Below are 20,387 nucleotides of genomic sequence, written 5' to 3' on the forward strand. Positions count from 1 at the left end.
CGGAGCCTGTGCTCTGCAACGGGAGAGGCAAAAAAAGGGAGAGGCCCAAGGAACCAAAAAAAAAAAAAAAAAAAAAAAATTACATGGTACTTAGGAAAAATGATCAGCATGTCTCCAAATATCATTTACTCCACTGTTTTCCGTTCTTCATCCGGTTGTTAATGTGGTTTAAGTTTGGAGCATTTTTGTTTTGTTTTAATATTGCTTTGGAATAACATTACTCCAGTAAATGTTCCTCAAATTAAAAATAGAACACTTTAAAAAATATCACCCTAGAATGATTTAGAACATACTCGCCTTTTCAATATCCCAGCACTTGCGGAATATTATAAGGCACATTGAGGGGAAGAATTCAGCCTGCTTAAGGCCTATGGCAGCTGGCACAGAAAGACTATTTCCAAACATATTGTATTACTTTATTGTTCTTAACCTATTAAGACAAAATTTATAAAGTTATTAAATGCCTGCATTATGCCATGTCTCATATGAGGCTGTGAGGAAAGACAGATGAACCAGACGTAGTTCTCCTATCTAGAAAAGGTGGCATCTATGGAAACAAATCATTACAATTTCATATAATAAAAATGGAGTAGTAGGAGTAGATTAAAGGAGTTACATGAACATAGAAGTCAGCCTAGGAACCCTGCCTGGGGATCAGAAAGATGCCTCAGCGAAAGACATACAGAAGGCAAAGCGGAAGCAGTGTATCTGCAGGTGTACTGAACCCCAGGGCAGACAGATCCCGGCCGACGCCTCCAGGAATCAGATGCAGCCGGTCCCAGGCACGATCTCGCCAGATGGCAGGAGGGAGCGGCTGGGATCCTTAGCATGGGACACATATAAGCGAACATCCTCCAGAATGTGTGGCTACAGTGAGGAGCTCTGGTCTCCGTGATCCCACTGAGGACGGGGGTCTAGGTGCTGGTGGAAACAGCTCTCAGAGAACACTGAGCAAGCAGCCCTGTACCCTGGAGGTGAAGCTGTGTGTTTCACCCTGCACTTGGCTTTTGCCTTAGGCAAATCTTGTCCTCAACCTGCATGGAACCTCACAGGCTCCTGTAGAAAATTCACCCTATATCATTTAAAATATACCACAATGATCCACATCCCCTGTTTTTGGTTGTTGTTTTGTGGTTTGTTGTTGGGTTTTTTTGTTTTTGTTTGTTTGGTGGGTCGGTTGGTTGGTTGGTTTTTTTGGCCAAGCTGCACAGCTTGCGAGATCTCAGTTCCGCGGTGTGGACTGAACGCAGGCCACGGCAGTAAAAGCCTAGAATCCTAACCACTAGGCCACCAGGGGTCTCCCAACATCCCCTTTAGATAAATTTGTCTTCTTTAAAAATCTTTTAAAGAATTTGTATCATTTTTTAATCTACGACTAAGTATGTAAAACTCATTCTGTTTATGATTAGCTATGATTCCTTGGTAATCATACATATTTAGTATGTATGAAAGTATTTTCAAATGTAATGGAATTTTGTGAGTGGTAAGTTTAACAATTAGTGATGCTAACATAATGTTAGTTTATAACATTCAATTAAATTTTTATTATTTTGATTTTGCAATTTTTTAATCCGTGGTTTAGTGCCAGTAACTTTTTTCAAGACTCAAATATTTTATATCCTCTTGAAAGGCTCATAAGCTGAGGCCTGGTGCCTCACAGGACATAATCATTGTAATACCTGTTCTGCGCCCTTATGGGATTGCTGTGGGGTTAAGTGGGGTGAGGGACTGAAAGTACTTCTGAATCTAGAGTGAAATATAAATATTTGTTATCATGAATATATTGCTATGTACAGAAAATCAGTCTACTGTTGATACCACAGAGGACAGTGTATGTGTATATACATATATATATATGTATTGTCTTATTTTTATGGAATAACTGCCCCTAGAATACTTGGTAATATACATTAATCATTACTTATTAATACATTTGTTATTTATAATTAGTAAAAATATATATGCATATATACTCAGAGTAGTATTATCTATAAATACATTGTCTTACTTTTTCGGAACATCCGTGCCATCTTGTTTGCTGCCTTCATGAAGGATATGTTTCCCTATAGCATAGTTGTTCAGAGTTCAGTTCTAGAGTCTGACTGCCTAGGTTTGAATCCTGGCTTTCCTGCTTATTAGCTGTGTGACTGTGGGCAAGTTAACTAACTTCTCTGGACCTCTCTTGCCTCACTAAAAGTTGGAATGACAATAATAGTTAATGATTAAGTTGTATAATCCATGATAAGTTCGTGGAACCATGTATGTCACATCGTATGCACTCAATCAACGATGATGGCTGTAGTAAAAATAACAGTAGTCCTACTAGGAATAAAGGAGGTGAGAACAATTCTCCAGCTAGGAGAGGTCTTTAATTTACACACGCAGTATAGGAAGAACACAGGTGTGGACATATGTTCGGTTTCCATCACTGCCGTGTCCTCAGTGGAGAATGTAGTACAGGGACCACGACTGGGGGCTGACTAACCCACCTCTCCATGTGCTGGGTTCTCTGTGTGGGAACTTTGTCAGTTTCCATTACTTGTTCAAGGGAGGATTCATTTCAGCCCCAAGTCCAAGGGCTCACTGCTCTGTTTCCTGCCATGTCACGTCCTGACTTTCCTGGATGCTTTGAACTGCTTTTGAAGATCACATTCTATTACCACACGTTACAAAGAATTCTGGTTTTGTTCCTGGGAGTGGGCCATACTGCATTGCTTGGCCCAGAAATCAAGGATTTCAGTGTGAGGTTTGGGGTAAGAGCCCGTGGCTTTGCAAACAAGGCGGCCTGGCTCTTAGCCCAGAGCGGGCCTTCAGCAGGACTTCATGCCAAGTTACCCTGTTTCTCTTGCTCTATATCTTTTTTTTTCCCAGCAAATACATATTAAGTACCTATTGCCTGAAAGACACTATCATAAGAGCTGTGGGAGATACAAAAAAAAAAAAAAAAAAATCATCGTGAACCTATCTCATTAATCTAATCAATTTAAAAGACAAGTCTAGGGGACTTCCCTGGTAGTCCAGTGGTAAAGAATCCACCTTACAATGCAGGGGACACAGGTTCGATCCCTGGTCGGGGAACTAAGATCCCATATGCCACGGGGCAACTAAGCACACGAGCTGCAACTACTGAGCTCGCGCACCTCACCAAGAGCCCACGTGCCACCCACTACAGAGCCCACGTGCTGGAACCCATGCACCACAACTAGAGAGAGGGAAAATGCATACACCACAACTAGAGAGAAGTCCGAGCGCCACAGCGAAAGATCCCGCGTACTGCAGCAAAGATCCCGCGTACCACAACCAAGACCTGATACAGCCAAAAATAAATAAAATAAATAAATTTTTAAAAACGCAAGTCTATGAATAGCAATAGTGGGAGTCAGTCAAATGATAGATTGTATTTCTTACATTCGTCAAACTGATGTTCTACCATTATGTGCATCTGAGATTTAAGAGGCTTCCTGCCTGGGTCTCTATACTATATATATATATATATATGCCAAGCTGGCTCTACAGGCATCACGTCTGTGGGCAGATTTTAAGCAAAGGGGCCGCTTTACAAAATTCTATACAAAATTCTAGTCCTGTGACAGCCCATGACCTTGTGCTGTCTTCACAAAGCAGCACGTTCATGCTCTTCCTTGCTTCTGTATGGGATCCTCTGGCCGCAGCCGAGAGCGCTCAGGCCATGGGAGGACTTTTCTATTCGAAACCAATGGGTGTAGAAAGCTCTATCAGGAAACCGAACGTTAGTTTTTTTGAGTTCTTGTGGCCTTATCATGGAAAATGGTCCTATAAAATAGATTCAACAAAATGAGACTTATTATACAACCATCGAGGCCCATCTAATATCCACTTTGATACCATCAATGGATGTGACAACTTTAGGACCTTGGTGAACTTTATGCTACAAACAGGCTCATTTAGAGCTGTTCTCCAGATAAAATAGAACTCAGAGACTGAAGGTATCAAGGACTGATGGAATCAAATGTTTCTGTTAAAAACAGCAAATATACAACACCTCAGGGGCTTAATATTATTCTTTAAATGTCCCTACTCTTAAAAACGTAAGATTAACAGACAAGTCATTGTGATCTTTATAAAGTATAAAATTATTCCATTAACAAGATGACATTCAAAGCAGTGAAATACACATTAATGTAACTGAAAGAAGAATATGAAAGTATGAGGTCGGGAGATGAAAGAAAAAAAAAAAAAAGCCGCCCAGAAGAAAAAGAAACAAAAATCCTAGAATTGATCGTGAAATACCAGTTGATTTCTGAATAGAAAATATTAAAGTGCTAGCATGATGGAAGGGTCAAGTGGCAGGCTTTCTACCTACCATATTTGGAATTGGTCCTTACCAAAACTCTACTGTATTAATATATTCTTGAAAGAACTAGAAAACATTTTTAAAAGCATCATCAAAATCACAGATACAGGAAAGTGGCCCCGGAAGCGAAGTGTGGCTACCCTCTACCCAATAAACGGAGCATATTTCTACAGGCAGACAAGAGGAAAGACCTAGACGGAGACCTTTCTAGAATCTGCAGTTCATTCATTTTCTTTTACCAGAGCGTGGCACTTAAAATTAGGAAGTGAAATTCCTTGATTAGCCTTTGCCTCTTTCTTGCTTCTTAGCTATCCCTACAAATATCCGTAAACATATACACGCAAAATTACAAAACAGTAACAATAAGGACAGGGTACCCCAGCTGCCCATTAGGTAATCAGGCTCATTCTGAGGTCCTTTGTCTGATAGTCCAGTTTTGTTCTTCGAGAAAGATCCGTTTCCTTAGAAAGATATGAACGGGTTTAAGATATGTAAAACTATAATTTTTTTAAAATTCTACTGAGCCAAGTACTGTGGAGGTACAGGGTTAGAGACGGTCAAGACAGGGGGTCTGACGTCTTGGGAAGACAGAAATCCATAATCACGGTGCAGGGATGAGAGGTGGGTGAGGCATCTTCTACGGGCTAAGAGGGCACAGGGACAGTGTGGATAATTCAGGAAGTTTTCACAGAAGAGGTGATAGCAGACAGGACATGTGAAAGATGAGTAGGAGTTTGCCAGGTAAAGAAAGGGAGGGTGGAAATTACAGGCAGAAGGAACAGTGTGTGTCAAGTCAAAGAGCAGGAAATATGTCAATTATATTATATTTGAAAAAGGAGCCAATGCTGTCTAGGGAGAGAATAGGAAGAAGCAGAAGAGAAAGGGTTAAGTTATAAGAATCCCAACAAGGGGTTTGGGCATCATCCTTTAGGAAGGGAAGATCACTGAAGACCTTTCGGGCAGGGAATACAGTGATCAAGTTTGCCTCTTCAAAAGACAACTCAGAGGGCTTCCCTGGTGGCGCAGTGGTTGAGAGTCCGCCTGCCGATGCAGGGGACACGGGTTCGTGCCCCGGTCCGGGAGGATCCCACATGCTGCAGAGCGGCTGGGCCCGTGAGCCATGGCCGCTGAGCCTGCGCGTCCGGAGCCTATGCTCCGCAACGGGAGAGGCCACAACAGTGAGAGGCCCGCGTACTGCAAAAAAAAATAACTCAGAGGACAGTGTAGGTTTTGACTGGAGACAGAGAAGCCTGTAATTATCAGGGAAGGCCTGTCAAGATCAAGGCAATCCATGAGATGGAGGAGATTGGATTCATGGAATTGATGACTATGTAAACATACCTATGAGGAAGGGGAATGCGGGGTTACAAATTGGATATTGCCAATTTCTTTATTTTTGAACGTTAGAATAAAACGTAAGGGGGTTCCGTTAAGCAAAAAAGAGTTGGATTGAACATAAGAAAGTTGTTAACGAATACCCAACTGCAAGATGAAGTTCTTAATCTGGGTCCATGAATGACCTTTAGAGAGTCCCTACAACCATCTGAACTTAAAACCACACTTAGTACGTGTGTGCATATGTGAATTATTTCTGGAGAAGAGTGTCTATAGCTTTCAACAGATAATCTAAGGAGTCAATGACCCAAGACGTAAAAGAACCTCTTCACTGCAAACTTTGTAGAATTGCAATTTCAATGAAGTTTTAGAAAACAGGGTTGAATACAGGTTTGAATACAGGTTTGAAAACAGGGTTGAATACCGTTATGGATTGCGTTTCTAAACTTTAAAAAAAATCCATACCCCCTTTTGACATCCTATAGGTATATATATACACCCTGGCGTAAACAACCTCCTTCCACTCTGAAAGGCTGCGAGATTCTCCTAAGGGAAATATGCAAAGCATCCCCCTTCCCTGCCTCACCCCTGTCTTCCCCCTGCTCCACCACCCCAATCACGCTGAGAGTCCTTCACAGGAGCGCCCTCCGGCCAAAAAGATATGGTTAGGTTTTACTTTCTGTCACTGTAATATACAAACCAATGGATATTTCATTTTCCAAATTTAAAATTAGGTTCTGATAGGGTTTCACTTCTAGTAATATGACAGGATATATACACGTATGCACACACACACATATATATATAAGCATACATATATATTCTTAAAAACATCAAAGATCTAATGAGTTAGTAAGGAGTTACTGGAAAGCAGAAAGTGGAAGACGTAACCAAAACAGTAAAGTTGCTCCCGCCCTGAGGGCATTTGCTGAATCAGGTTGATCATTAATTCAGGTTTTGATGGTCCCCTATAGTAGGAAGAAGCAGACAGACATTAAAGTCCAGAGCCTGCCCAAGGAGAAATCTAACAGGAAAATCCTATCCCATACAACACGCACCCCAAAAGCTTATACCCTATAGGTAAGGATGAATCAGAATGTAACCATCTCCACATGAGACACTTCCCAACCCCAGCTCCAAACGAAACAAAATACACATGCACAGAAAACTCCTGTGGTGGTAGAAGGCAAGAGATTATCCATTCATGAGAAGTTGTAACCATATATATACTTCTTTCATGCCCTTGGCCCAAATTCACATCAACTGAGCGGTTCAAACGCCCTCAATCCATGAATAGTTCAAATGATAATCCTCTACGGAAAAAGGAATATTTTCCTAGGCCACAAATAGCTGTCCAAAATAATTCTCCAAGGAAAGTGACCTGTTACACTGTCAAAAATAACCAAACGGGGCTTCCCTGGTGGTGCAGTGCTTAAGAATCCGCCTGCCAATGCAGGGGACACGGGTTCGATCCCTGGTCTGGGAAGATCCCACATGCCGCGGAGCAACTAAGCCCGTGCACCACAACTACTGAGCCTGCACTCTAGAGCCTGCAAGCCACAACTACTGAGCCCGCGAGCCACAATTGCTGAAGCCCGCGCACCTAGAGCCCGTGCTCCGCAACAAGAGAAGCCACCGCAATGAGAAGCCCACGCACCGCAATGAAGAGTAGCCCCCGCTTGCCACAACTAGAGAAAACCCATGTGCAGCAACAAAGACCCAACACAGCCAAAAATAAAAACAAATAAATTTATTTTTTTAATAAATGACTTTAAAAATAACCAAGCACACAAGGAAACAGGGCATCATAGCTAGAAGAGAACAGACCCTCTGAGGATTAAGATGTTGAATTATTAGAATTGTTACAATACAGATATACATGCCATGTGTAAAGAAATAAAAGATAAGCTTTAGAAGAACTGTGGGGGAAAAAAGCTATTTGTAAATGACTAGGAGATTCGAAAAAGTGTTACTTCTGCGATGGGCAGAGCTTTATAAAGGGGAAAAGACGTACAGGGGGTGTGAACCAGGTGCTTCTGGGGTGCTGCCAGCATTCTATATCTTGGCCTAGATGGTGGTTACACGATGTTCATTTTGTAATTATTCTTTAAGAATATTATATACACAGAGAGAGAAAATTTAACAAAATATTCTATTACAAGGCAAACTATGCTTTTTCAAATTACAAAAACCATCCCCCACCACATCCCTCCCCCGACCCCGCAGGATTCTGATATGCCCTCCTGTTGGAGAATCAACAGGATGACATTTAGGGCTATAGAGTATAGAGGAAGGACTGCAGAGATAGGGTATGAGGAAACACATGTGCTCCAGTGGCACCTTCTACCCCATGGGTCTGTGCTGGAGGGAGGAGCATAGGGGAAGACTGACCAATGCTTGGGATCTGGTCAGTGTCTTCCCTGAGCTCTGATGCCTTATAACTTCTTTAATCTGTTCTTCTCAAGAGCATATGTAACCCAAAGACTTAGTAATCACACACCAGAAAAATTTGGTTACAAAAAAAAATTACTAACACTAATAAAATATTAGGGCTATTTTTATGAGACCATGACATTGTTTCAGAATTAAACGTTTGACAGCTTTCAAAATTGAATTCACATACCATGAAATCCACCCATTTAAAGTATATAATTAGTGTCTTTTTTTTTGTTTTCTGTTTTTTTAGGATATTCAGAGTTGTGCAACCATCACCCACAATCTAAGTTTGGAACATTTCCATCACCCCAATTAGTCACTCTCCACCCTCTGACCCCAAACCTAGGCAAGCCCCAACTGACTTTCTGTCCCTCAGAATTAAAATGTATGCTTCTAGTTTAACTGCCTTAAAACAAACTATTTTTCTATTATGAATGCTTGAAATTGCCCCAAATCTAATCTCCTGAAAAGAATCGCTAATTCAGCCTATGACTGTTTTCTGTTGGGGGCAGTGTTTAAGGGGCGCTACCTTGGGGAACTGTGCAGGTGCCGAGAATCTCCAGGGCAACATGCTTGACCTGAAGATGGTCTCTCCTCACCCCTGTGACCCACTCAGCCCCCAAACACACATGCAACCTCAAACAGGCTGTGATGATCAAAAATGCCAGCACAACTGCATGTAGGTCTTGGCCACCAAAGCTAGTCGGTGGCATGTGCCCAAGTCTTTACGTAACCTCTGAATCGTTTTAAGATTTGACTGTCACAAAATCATTAGGCATGTACTGTAAAGATTTCCGTGAAGGGAGAGGCAAAGTCTGGTAGAAGTCGCTGCCAGGAGCCCCGAGGCAGTAGAGGCAGTGGTGTAACCGAATCAGACTTGGGTCCACTTGGTCGAAGTAAAGCCAGTCTACTGACACCAGGTGGTGGTGAAGGAAAGCACAACATTTACTGTAAGGTGCCATGCTAGGAGCTTGGGACAGCTAGTACTCGAAAAGCCTGAACTCCCCAGCAAAGCGTTTTAAAGGCAAGATGAGGGAGGGGCAGCCCAGCTTGTGTACAATTCTCTGATTGGCTGATGGTGAGGTGACAGGATGGTTAACAGTGTCAATCCTTAGGCACCAGTAGGTCTGGGGGCTACATGCTCATGGTCACCAAGTAGTTCATTTCTTCCATTTGGTGGCATTTTAGCATCTGTAAAACAACTCAGGAAATGTGCATCAGGTACCATTCTCTAGGTACTCCAGAGAGGAGCTACAGCTGTGGATGTAGAGAGGGGTCTGTCCCGGGAAGGCCCCGTAGGGTCCTGCTCGGTTCACAGGCACTATGAGGCAGGCACCAGGCAGATTCAAGGGCTCATCACTTTGGTTCTTCCCTTTTGCAGGTTCTCTGAGTGGTGGGTAGACTTTGCTTCTCAGAGCATCTGTGGGGGCCCATCTATATGGGACTGTTATGTATTTTGTCTTTTAGGACAGGAGGGAGGGGCATTCAGTGAAATCCACCCGGGTCTTTGTGGTCTATTACTTGGAGTTTAGATTATTTTGCTCTTGAGGTTCTATCTTAGTCTTATCAGGATGCTCTCACAAAATAGCATAGGCTGGAAAGCTTAAACAACAGACATGTGTTTTCTCACGGTTTCGGAGGCTGGAAAGTCCAAGATCAAAATGCCAGCAGGGTAGATGTCTGGAGAAAGCTCCCCTCCTGGATTCTAGACACTGCCTTCTCACCCTGTCCTCACATGGCCTTTCCATGTGAAGAGAGAGAAGGGGACAGAGAGAGGGAGACAACTCCCCGGTACCCTCTCTTCTTATAAGGGCACTAATCCCATCACCAGGGTCCCACCCTCTAGACCTCATCTAAGCCTAATTACCTCCCCATCTCCAAATACCAACACAACGGGGTTGAGCCTTCAACATATGAAGCCTCTGGGGAAGGGGGTGCAGACATTCAGTCCATAACAGGTTCCCTTCGGTGCATAAGGTAATATTATGACCAATCCCTCCCTTTAAACAGAACAAATAAGATAAAATTTTAATTAAAAGGGGGTGGGGTAGTCTTCCTCTGTTAGTTTCCCCTATTCTTGTAAATAGTCTTTAACGTGACCTGTTTATCATGAACTGTTCCTGTGAAGGAAAAATAAACTGGCCCTTCTCTTCTAAGAAAGGTACATCTTAACGTTTGTGGGGTTCAGGTGCTAAGTGAACGGCTACAAAGCGCCTGCTGGTCAGAGAAAGTGACACGGCAGAAACCAGTCCCCAGCCTCGCCAAGCTGTTTCCTTTGACATTCCAGAGGCCCGCCCAGCCCTTCTGGTTTCCCGGAATGTTGTCCCTGGGTCGTCACGGGGTAGCCGAGGAAAAACCCTGCAGCCTCCCCGGTGAGCTGCAATAAGACCTCATTCGCCAACAGGGACGGATACCCTGAGTGGCCCCCACGGAGCCCAACGCAAGCTTGGGGGCACAGTCACAGCGGCCAGTCCCCGTGTGGCCCAGCGCGTGCAGAGTGTCCCAGACCCACTGCCCCAAAGGGACAGTTCACACCCAGGTCACCACAGCCCACCATCTCACAGAAGAGGTGGACGTGACCGGATTGCACAGACAAACATCCGACAGGCTCCGACAGGCTCAGTTTAGGCGGCACGGAGGTGACTGGGGAGTCTGGTTCCTCTCAGCACGGGGCGTTTTATCAATTGCATCTCAAATGCTGTCACTCACCCGGAAAGGTCCTAAAACACCCCTTGCTTCCGCTTCTGAAGCAGAGGGATGTGGTGGCAGCTGTCTGGGGGAGATGGGGCTGGGCCTGAGGGGTAGGAAGGAAAATTACCAGGTGGGACTGGACCAGATGGAGGAAAGCAGGCAGTGCAGGAAGGTGGGAATATCCCCACTGACGTCCAGCCAGCATCCCTCCACTGGAGGCCCAGGGGCTGCGTAGAAAAGTTCCATCAGCTGGGAAGCTAGGAGAAATGCCCTCATCTTATAGGGAGGAAGACTTTTCCTTTTCACAGAGCCTTGAAGAAGCTCAAGGAGAGATGTCAGCAGAACTTAAAAGGGACTGAATCCCTTACATAAGTGAACTTGTGTATTGGAGCCATTGTATACATGAAGCCTGGAAATAGGAGATTAATATCAGGGCTGGTGTAAATAATGGCTATTAATTGCAATTAGTAACATTAACTACAATTAATTACAATTCACCACAGTAGTATTAAGCATTTACTTTGTTCCAAGTCCTGCACTGGGCCCTTTACCTGTATTATCTCACTTAACCTCTCAACAACCCTATCAGAGAAGTACTTTCAGCATGCCCACTTTACAGACAAGGACACCAAGACTCGGAGAAATTAAGCTCCCAAGATCACCCAGCTAACAGGAGGCTGACCTAGGACTGAAATCATTGCGTGATTCCATAACTGTAAGCTCTGGCAGGAAGGAGCGACCTCACTCAGTTTCTAAAGTGAGTATCTTTCCAACTAGCCAGTTTGGGATTGCCTCAGGCAGGCAAGGAGCTGGGAAAAGAAGAGAGGGAAACAGCCGCGCCTTAGGCCGCCCCAGGCTGGGACAAACAGACAAGATCTCGCAGGGGCGCTGTAACCACAGTCTAGCCTTCTTCCCGGTCTCTTTAGCACAGCACAGGCTGTGAAGGGGGTGGGGACCTGTAGCCCCAGGGAGACTGAATTCCAGGCCACCCTTCTCCCACATTTCCCTGCAGAGCCCATCTTGGAGGGATAACTGTGCCCATCATTCCCAGATTCCAAGCCAAGCGGTGTACCCCAGGAAACTAGTTTAACTGTAGATTCGCTAGGAACACACACATCCGAGGGTCCACGACTACCGTTCATTCCTGAAGAACCAGCCCAGTCACTCATTTTGAAGGTGAACCTTAGTGTGTATCAGAATCACCTGAAGGGCTTTTCTTTTTTTTTTTTTTGCGGTACGCGGGGCTCTCACTGACGCGGCCTCTCCCGTTGTGGAGCACAGGCTCCGGACGCGCAGGCTCAGCGGCCATGGCTCACGGGCCCAGCCGCTCTGCGGCCTGTGGGATCTTCCCGGACTGGGGCACGAACCCGTGTCCCCTGCATCAGCAGGCGGACTCTCAACCACTGCGCCACCAGGGAAGCCCCTGAAGGGCTTTTAAAAACACAGATTGCTGGGCTCCACCCAGTGCTTCTGAATCCTGGGTCTGGGTGGAGCCTGAGAACTTGACCCACAAGTTCCCGGCGCTGCTGGCACTGCTGGTTGGGGGACCACCTTTGAAAACCACCATTTTAACTGATGGAAGCCTTAGCTTTGTGACTCCATTTCTGGGCATGTATCTCCGCATGTTGAAATGTGATAGCGGCTGTTCAAGGACGTTCATCCTTACCACCTGTGCTGATTTCCTATTGCTGCTGTAACCTTACCACACACTTAGGGGCTTAAAACAACACCAGTCATCTTACAGTCTTGGAAATCAGAAGTCTAAAATGGGTCTGCAAGGGCCGCACTCTGTTGTGGAGACTCCAGGGGAGAATCCGTTTCCTACCTTTTGCAGCTGCTAGAGGCTAGCATCTTGAAACCTCTCCCTCTCCCTCTCTCTCACACACACCTCTGCTCCGAGTCCTCTGTCCTCAAAAACAGCAGCAGACACACACACACACACACACACACACACACACACACACACACACACACACACCCCTCTGCTCCGAGTCACTTCTTCTTCTCTAACCCTCTTAGAAGAATCCTTGTGATTTCATTGGCCCACCCCAGCTGAGCCCACCTAAATAATCCACAGCAATCTTTCCACTTTAAGACCATCGGGACTTCCCTGGCGGTCCAATGGTTAAGACTCCACGCTCCCACTGCAGGGGGCACGGGTTCAATCCCTGGCTGGGAACTAAGATCCCACGTGCCACGTGGCGCGGCCGGAAAAAAAAAAAAGACCCTTAACTTAATCACGTCTGAAATCCCCCTTTGCGATGGAAGGGGAACATACGCACAGATTTTGAACGTTAGGACGTGGGCACCTTTAGGGGCCTTCGTTCTGTTCACCACCCCAGCCATCCGACAGCTGCTTACCCTCCTATATCACAGTGCCCTTCCCGCAAAAGAAAAACCGAAACCTTATCAGGATTTGCATGATGCCATCCCTCCTTCGGACTCGCCTGGTAATGAAGCATCTTGCACGAAGGACGGGTAGTGGGGGGAGGAAGGTAGGAGCCCTGAGGGAGGGAGGGAGCCAAGTGCCTCTTAGACCAGGCCCCGAACACCCACTAAACCTCCCCACGCTTGCCAGACTTTCCAGAATCTAGCGCCTTGGTGCCCCTCCCTCCGAGCCTGGAGCCTCCAGGCTCCCCCCTGGGGCTCCCCCCAGGTCAGTGCTCACCCCAGGCTCAGCCACCAGCACTGCCTCCCAAACCTGCCAGCAGGCGCTTGTGAAAGATGCAGACAGAGGAACTCTACTCAAAGCCTTCTTGCCTTTTGAGTTTCTGATGATCACCCTCAGAACTTTTCTGGGCTGAAGTCCCAGCCTCCAGGCTGTGAATTTTCTATTGGCGCGTTAATTTGCTCGGGCTGCTGTAACAAACTACGACAGACCGGGCGGCGTAAACAACAGAAATAAAGAAACCTACTTTCTCACAGTTCTGGGGCCTGGAAGTCTGAGGTCAAGGTGTGGGCAGGCTGTTTCTCCTGAAGCCTCTCTCGTCGGCTTGCAGACGGCTGTATCCTCTCTGCACCCTCACGTGACCCTTCCTCTGTGAGACGCCCCTGGTGTCTCTCTCTCTTTTTATTAGGACCCAGTCCTATTGGATTCCAGCCCATCCTCATTTTACCTCATTTTAACTTAATCACCTCTTTAAAGCCCTTATCTCCAAAGAGGCTTGTATCCCGAGGTCCTGAGAGTGAGGGCTTCAACGTTTGAATTGGAAGGAGAACACACTCAGCTCATAACAGTTGGCTAGGATCCTGGGAGACTCAAAAATCCCTTCCATCCTCTCTGTGCAACAGGTGGGCTAGGCACAATCAGGGCAGGTGGGGAGGGGTAGGCCAAGCTGGGACCGTCACAGTGTGCACCTCGGCCCAGTTCTGCCTTTCGGTCTTAGGTCAGGGATGGGAGGAAGGTGGAGGAGGTCAAAGAAGCCCCCGCAGGCTGAGTTTTAGTCTCTCTAAGCAAGAAGCCGCATTTGAGGCTCACCCTCCCGACAGCCAACTCCCTGCAGAAAGTTTTTTGCTTGATACACTATTTACAGCAAGTCACAGACATTCCACCAAGTCAATACACACCCTGGACCCAGAGGAAATAAAGGAGCCGACAGTGAGGGCTTGTGTTTGATGGTCTTTGCAGGGGCTGTGTGGTAGAAAATGATTTCATCCTCAAGGCATGGCTCTGAGAAGGAAGTCAGCCAGCAAGTTGAAACAAAGCAAACAGCCTTATCTTGTTCTTGATTCATGGGTTCCGCTTTCTTCAAAGCCCTTTAGAGGCAGGACACTGAATTGTCATTGTCAGAGTAACTGCTGTTGCCAAGTCCCTCCTGGGACCTCGCATCTGGGACTTATAAGACCTGGGGTCTCTGACATTTTTCCTTGACAAACCTTTGCTGCTCGCTGGTCAGACTCACTACCCAACAAGGGCTTAAAATATACATATATGAAATACACACATGTATATAGTAAGTGAAATCAGCCGGTCACAAAAATCACAAACACTGTATGATTCCACTTACAGGATAAGAGGGACCCAGAGTTGTCAAATTCAGAGACAGAAAGTAGAAGGGTGGTTTGCAGGGGCTGGGGGTGAGGGAGGGGCAGCTCTTGTTTAATGGGTAGAGTTTCAGTTTTGCAAGATGAAAAGGGTCTGGAGATCTTTTGCACAGCCGTGTGAATGTACTTATTGAACTGTACACTTAACGATGGTTAACATGGTAAGTTTTATGTTACATACATTTTAGCACTGTTTTTTAAAAAGGCTGCTGCAAGCAATCATTTAATAGAATGATTAATGATCATGTAATAGAATGTCAAGCCAACCTAGGTTTGAATCCCATATCTGCCACTCACTAGTTTTGGGACAGGGTTCTAAGTTTTTTGTTTAGTGCCTTAAAACGACAGCAATCGTGTTATTATTTCTGTTCCTGTGGGGCAGGAATTTGGGAAGAGCTTTGGCTGGGTAGTTCTGGCTCAGGGTCTCTTCCGAGCTTGCAGTTGGGTGGGTGGAGGGTTGGATCACTGGGGGCTGCTGAACACCTCTCCCTCTTCCTAAGAGTCTCCAGGCTTCTTCATGGGGTCTTTCCACGAGGCTGACTTGGGCTTCCTTACAGCATGGCGGCCTCAGGGAAATTGGACGCTTCTGGGGTGGCTCAGGGCTCCAAGCAGGCAGATGTCCCAGGGACTAAGGGAGAAACAGCATCACCTTTTCTGATTTAGCCCTGGAGGTCATGCACTGTCAGTTCCTGAGTACTCTCTCGGTCACAAGCAAATCACACACTTCCCCAAGTTCAAGGGGAGAGGTATCGGACTCCACCTCACCATGGGAAGTGGCAAAGTTCCAGAGCAGGTTTGGCAAATTACGACCCTTGGAACAAATCAGGCTCACCTCTCCAAGGCAGCCATGTCCATGCCTTTACATATTGTCTCTGGCTTTGCCACAATGTCAAAGTTGAGTTGTTTGGGACAGAGACTGCATGGTCTGCAAAACCAAAAATATTTACTGTACAGCTCTTTATAGATTTTCCTGACCCCTGTTCTAGAAGACCAGGTTGGATGGACAATATTGTTTTAGCCACCTTTGGAATATGCCGTTGGCTGCAGGCAGGTTACGAGCCGCTCTGAACTTTACCTGGGTCTCCAACTCTGTAAAGAGGAATGATGATCATATGTAAAAAGTACTCAGCACAATTCCACACCTGTAACACATAAAGTATACAGTTTAGTTCTTCCCCTTCTAGGCTTAATTATGAGGAAAGTTGTTTACTGCCACTCTAGGTCTATTAGCATCCGGAAATTCCCAATTTTAGACCCTCCTTGGAATTAAGGCAGACTTTACAGAGACCCACTTTTTTCTTTTTTTAAGAAACTCTTTATTTTATATTGGAGTATAGTTGATTAACAATGTTGTGATAGTTTCGGGTGATTCAGTTATACATATATTACATGTATCTCTTCTTTTTTCAAATTCTTTTCCCATCTAGATTGTTACATAATATTGAGCAGGGTTCCCTGTGCTATACAGTAGGTCCTTGTTGGTTATCCATTTTAAATCTAGCAGCGTGTACATGTCAATCCCAAACTCCCTAACTATCCCTTCCCCCCGGTAACCATAAGTTCGTCAGAGACCCTCTTTTTAAACAGGTATTTATTACTCTGGACGAAGGAAATGTTTGCAAGAATTCTTTTAAAAATGCAATCCCCCGTCCCCCGCCCCCCAGCCATCCTCCAATGCATTATTTTATCAGACTAGCTACATTTTTACCTTTCAGAGAACAAATACCTAAGGGACTGAGGCAATCTCATAAATTTGGAACTGAGTGATGGGGAACAGCATGGTGGTGGCAGGTCTCCGATGCCCTAGGGAGAGAAAGACACAAGAAATTTGACCTACTTCACAGTTTTGCTCAGGGCTGCCTCAGCCTCAGACAAAGCAATGAAAAATGTTTTCTTGGCCTCCCCTTACCCATCGCCTCCCTCTCCTATTGCCCAGACTTGTTATCTCCGCCCCGACCTCCTCCACCCGCCAAGACTGCCCTTGGATTTTTTCCTCTCCTACCCTGGATGTTTCCAAGGCCAATCCTCCAGCAGCTCTCGGAGATTATCTGCTTGTGACCCTGCTGTCCTCCCTGCTCCAAATTCAAGCAGGGTCCTTCTGAAGCCTAGTTATTCAGTGCTTCTGAACTCGTTCTCTCTAGAAGCAAGCTTCTATCCAAGAAAATAGAGACCCCTAACAGGCACTGGGGTAACATTAGACCTGCCAGTCCCAATTCTCCTACTCATTTACTCAAAAACCACCAAAATTAACAACTGTTAATTTGTGCATCATTCAAACAAACTATATTCTGTCTCCTCTCCAAATTACGTTTGACTCCAATCACTTTTTTTTTTTTTTTTTGCGGTACGCGGGCCTCTCACTGTGGCGGCCTCTCCCGTTGCGGAGCACAGGCTCCGGACGCACAGGCTCAGTGGCCATGGCTCACGGGCCCAGCCGCTCCGCGGCATGTGGGATCTTCCCGGACCGGGGCACGAACCCGTGTCCCCTGCATCGGCAGGCAGACTCTCAACCACTGCGCCACCAGGGAAGCCCCTCCAATCCCTTTTAAAATCTACCTAGCTTCACCCTGAGCTGTGTTGGAAGAATAGTTCCTTTTTATTGCAGCTATATGTCGCCATGTTAATTTTATATCAAATATTATGAGTGTTTGGGGGGGCAGCTGGGAGGGGAAGTGTGTAACTAGATGATTAGAGAACACTCCCTCTGGCCCTATTAATTTTTACAGCATTTTTCCCTCCTATTTTGCTTAAATTTGCAACTTTATGCAAATTTTATGAAACATTTTGTGGTATCCCCAGAGTCCCAGCTCGGCCAAAGGCCAGCTCAATTTACGTTGCTCCAGGAAGCACTGTGGTTTGGAAAAATCACTCAGCTGGCTGCAAAAAAAGTAAAAATTGTTACTACTACAGCTGATGCCGATCCTACAGATTGCTGTAAAATGAACAGAAAGTAGTTAAGCGCATTGCCCTAGGTCACAGACCTACTCATTTATGGACCTGGAATTCCAAAGACTTTTGGCTCTTCCAAGTGTTCCGTTCATTCATAAATTCACACTCCCTCAGGGTACCAGGCACTGGGCCCTTTCAACCAATATTGCTTCCTTTACTCCGTTCTCCAGAGTGCTTTTGTTTATTTTATATCCAATATCACTTATAAAATAACGTGCTGCCAACCATTCTCTTAAGCTCAAAAAAGTTTTTTTGACAACATACTTTCTAATCTATCCTTAGGTTAGTGACAGAAAAATGGACTAAAATGACAGACATTGAGATCTGTTTAGTAGAAAAGCTTTGGTTGTTTTGCTTATTTTTATCTCAGGTAAACATCTGGGAAGTAACTAAAAATAAAAGTATGGTCTGAGATGGTCAATGTTTCTGAAGTACTTTTATGACTAAAACCGTGAATGTAAAGGTCACGTGAAATCAGAATTTTGAGTGTGTCTGTAACAGGAGCACTGCTGGTGGATGTACTGAACAATAGAGTTTTAGCCTGAGATTCAGTTTGTTTCATCACCTACCGCTTACCTGGCACCAGACTAGATAACTGAGACACCTGGTTGCCATGGAGATGAGATGGCATCATCGGATCACATCTGTGTACAAGTATAGCTTCAGAGTTTCACAGGTCTTTTGCACAGGAGCAGGGGTACACCCGGCTTACTGGCTGCTAAGACAAAACAAAGGGATTTCCCTTATGAAATGGTTGATGTTGTTACCATGTACTATTTATTGAGCACTTACTATGTGTCAGGTAATAGTCTGAGCATTTCTCAGATATTACTTCGTTTCATCCTCCCACCAACCCTGCAAGGGTTACTATTCCCATTTCACATAGTAAAAAACTGATGTTTAAACAGATTAAACAGACCTCCCTAGGTCTGCCTCCAAAACGTATATTCTGAAACATCATGCATTACCGCCTCTCAGGCATGGAAAGCAAACTTATTGCTGTTTGCTTAATAGGTTTTTAGTAATTTAAGTGCATCATTTTAGGGCTAGTATCCTACCTAGTCACTTTGGCAAACTAGGGAGATTTAGTTGACAGGCCTTAAGCAGTGCTTGGAGAGGGTCTGTGCTTTTAAATTCTCAAGTACTTGAACTAAAACAGAGTGAGCTGGTCCCATTCACATCCTGCCCTCCAGCCCCCTCTAGCTGGAAGTTATTAGCGTTGACCATGAGGGCAAAGCAGAACATACTTGAAAATGTTTGGGGTTTGTTTTTGTCTCTTCTGAACTGAGTGGTAATACAGAAAGCAGGAAGACAAGTTTTAAACCACTGACAGGGAACCACCCCCCAAGACCGCAGAAGTTCATGGCAATTTCTGCATTTTCCAAGATACAAGACAGCAGAGGCTGGGGCCTGTCATCTGTGTGATTTAAGGAGATGGGGGCTGCAGAGGGTGGGATGGGGTACAATGGCACAAAGCTGATAAAGACGGACCAAGCAAGCCACAACTGCCAACCCGAGGGGAGGGCTTGCACTTAGGAAAGATGCAACACCTTCATAGGCGATTTTATTTTCTCCCCGCATCTCCTCCTCTCAGTAGGTGGCTCCACGGCTGGGAGGGCAGAATGTGGGGCTGCTCGAAGCTGGGTGGTGAAGGAAGGCCTCTCTAAGGAGAGGATTTATGAGCTGAGGCCAGAGAGATGAGATGAAATTTTAACATTCAGCACTAGGGACAGGCATCTTAAAATGTGCTCTCAACACGGAACTTCTGCGTAGGGCTCTTCATGCTGTAGAAACCCCAACATGTGGAAAGGATAGGGTCTCCCCACCTCCAGTAAAATCGCCTCGGGAGTTTTCAAGATGGTTTTTGTATTATTGGAATTTTGTTGTAACAAATAATGCAGGAAGGAAGGAAGAGAGCCTCCTTCCTGTGTTTGAGATATTAAGTGCCACACCACGTCCCCTTACATCATATTAACTACATCATCCGTCTCATGACACTGTGAGGTCACCGAGGCTGTTACCCAAACTCAACAGATGAGGAAAAGGGATGAGAGCTGAGTCATCTGAGGTCCTGCAGCCAGTAAGTGGCAGGTCAGGATCTGATCAGGTCTGGTTGCCTTCAAGGCACTGCCTTTTCCAGACACCACCGGGCCACCACGGCTGAGCACCTCTTTGAAATACAGGCAGTCTGGTTTGGTGAGACCTTGTATGATACATTTGCCATACAGAGTCATTTAATCCAACAAATAAGTATGACAGGAAACAAAGATCTACCTGATCACTAATTTCCCTGTGCTTTCATACCAGAGCATCAGTGTAACAGGAACGAGCAAAGTGTGACGAATTCTATAGGAAACATATGTAGGAGGGGCTCACAGAACACAGATGAAGTGAATCTTGAAGCATGAACAGGAGTTTTCCAAGCCAGGAAGGACGCTTAGCATCTGTAAAGTCATTGCATAAGTGCCAGGCCAAACAGATCAATAAGCAAATCAATAAGTAAAATTTTTAAAAATAAAATTAGAGTGGACTTCCCTGGTGGCGCAGTGGTTAAGAATCCGCCTGCCGATGCAGGGGACACGGGTTCGTGCCCCGGTCC

General features: G+C 45.4%; 1 protein-coding gene and 1 long non-coding RNA gene across 14 annotated transcripts in view; one reads left to right on the plus strand and one right to left on the minus strand.

Moving 5' to 3' along the window:
- The window catches only part of DLGAP1 (DLG associated protein 1), a 322,151-nt gene that overhangs the window by 226,356 nt on the left and 75,408 nt on the right, over positions 1-20,387 (plus strand). The gene's annotated exons all lie outside the window — the stretch shown is intronic.
- Positions 16,389-20,387, minus strand: part of LOC113610413 (uncharacterized) — a 13,660-nt gene continuing 9,661 nt past the window's right edge. For 4 of the 6 annotated variants that reach the window (XR_003429074.1, XR_003429077.1, XR_003429073.1 and 1 more), the window contains 2 exons: positions 18,365-18,503; positions 16,389-16,642 (listed from right to left, as the gene is read on the minus strand). This is a non-coding gene — a long non-coding RNA (uncharacterized LOC113610413). Of the gene's footprint in view, positions 16,643-18,364; positions 18,507-20,387 lie in introns of all 6 variants that reach the window. The other 2 variants (XR_003429075.1, XR_003429076.1) reach the window with 1 other exon arrangement.

Source organism: Aethalodelphis obliquidens, unplaced genomic scaffold (assembly GCF_003676395.1).
Source record: "Aethalodelphis obliquidens isolate GAN/ISIS:26980383/991018 unplaced genomic scaffold, ASM367639v1 scaffold63, whole genome shotgun sequence".
NCBI lineage: Eukaryota > Metazoa > Chordata > Mammalia > Artiodactyla > Delphinidae > Aethalodelphis > Aethalodelphis obliquidens.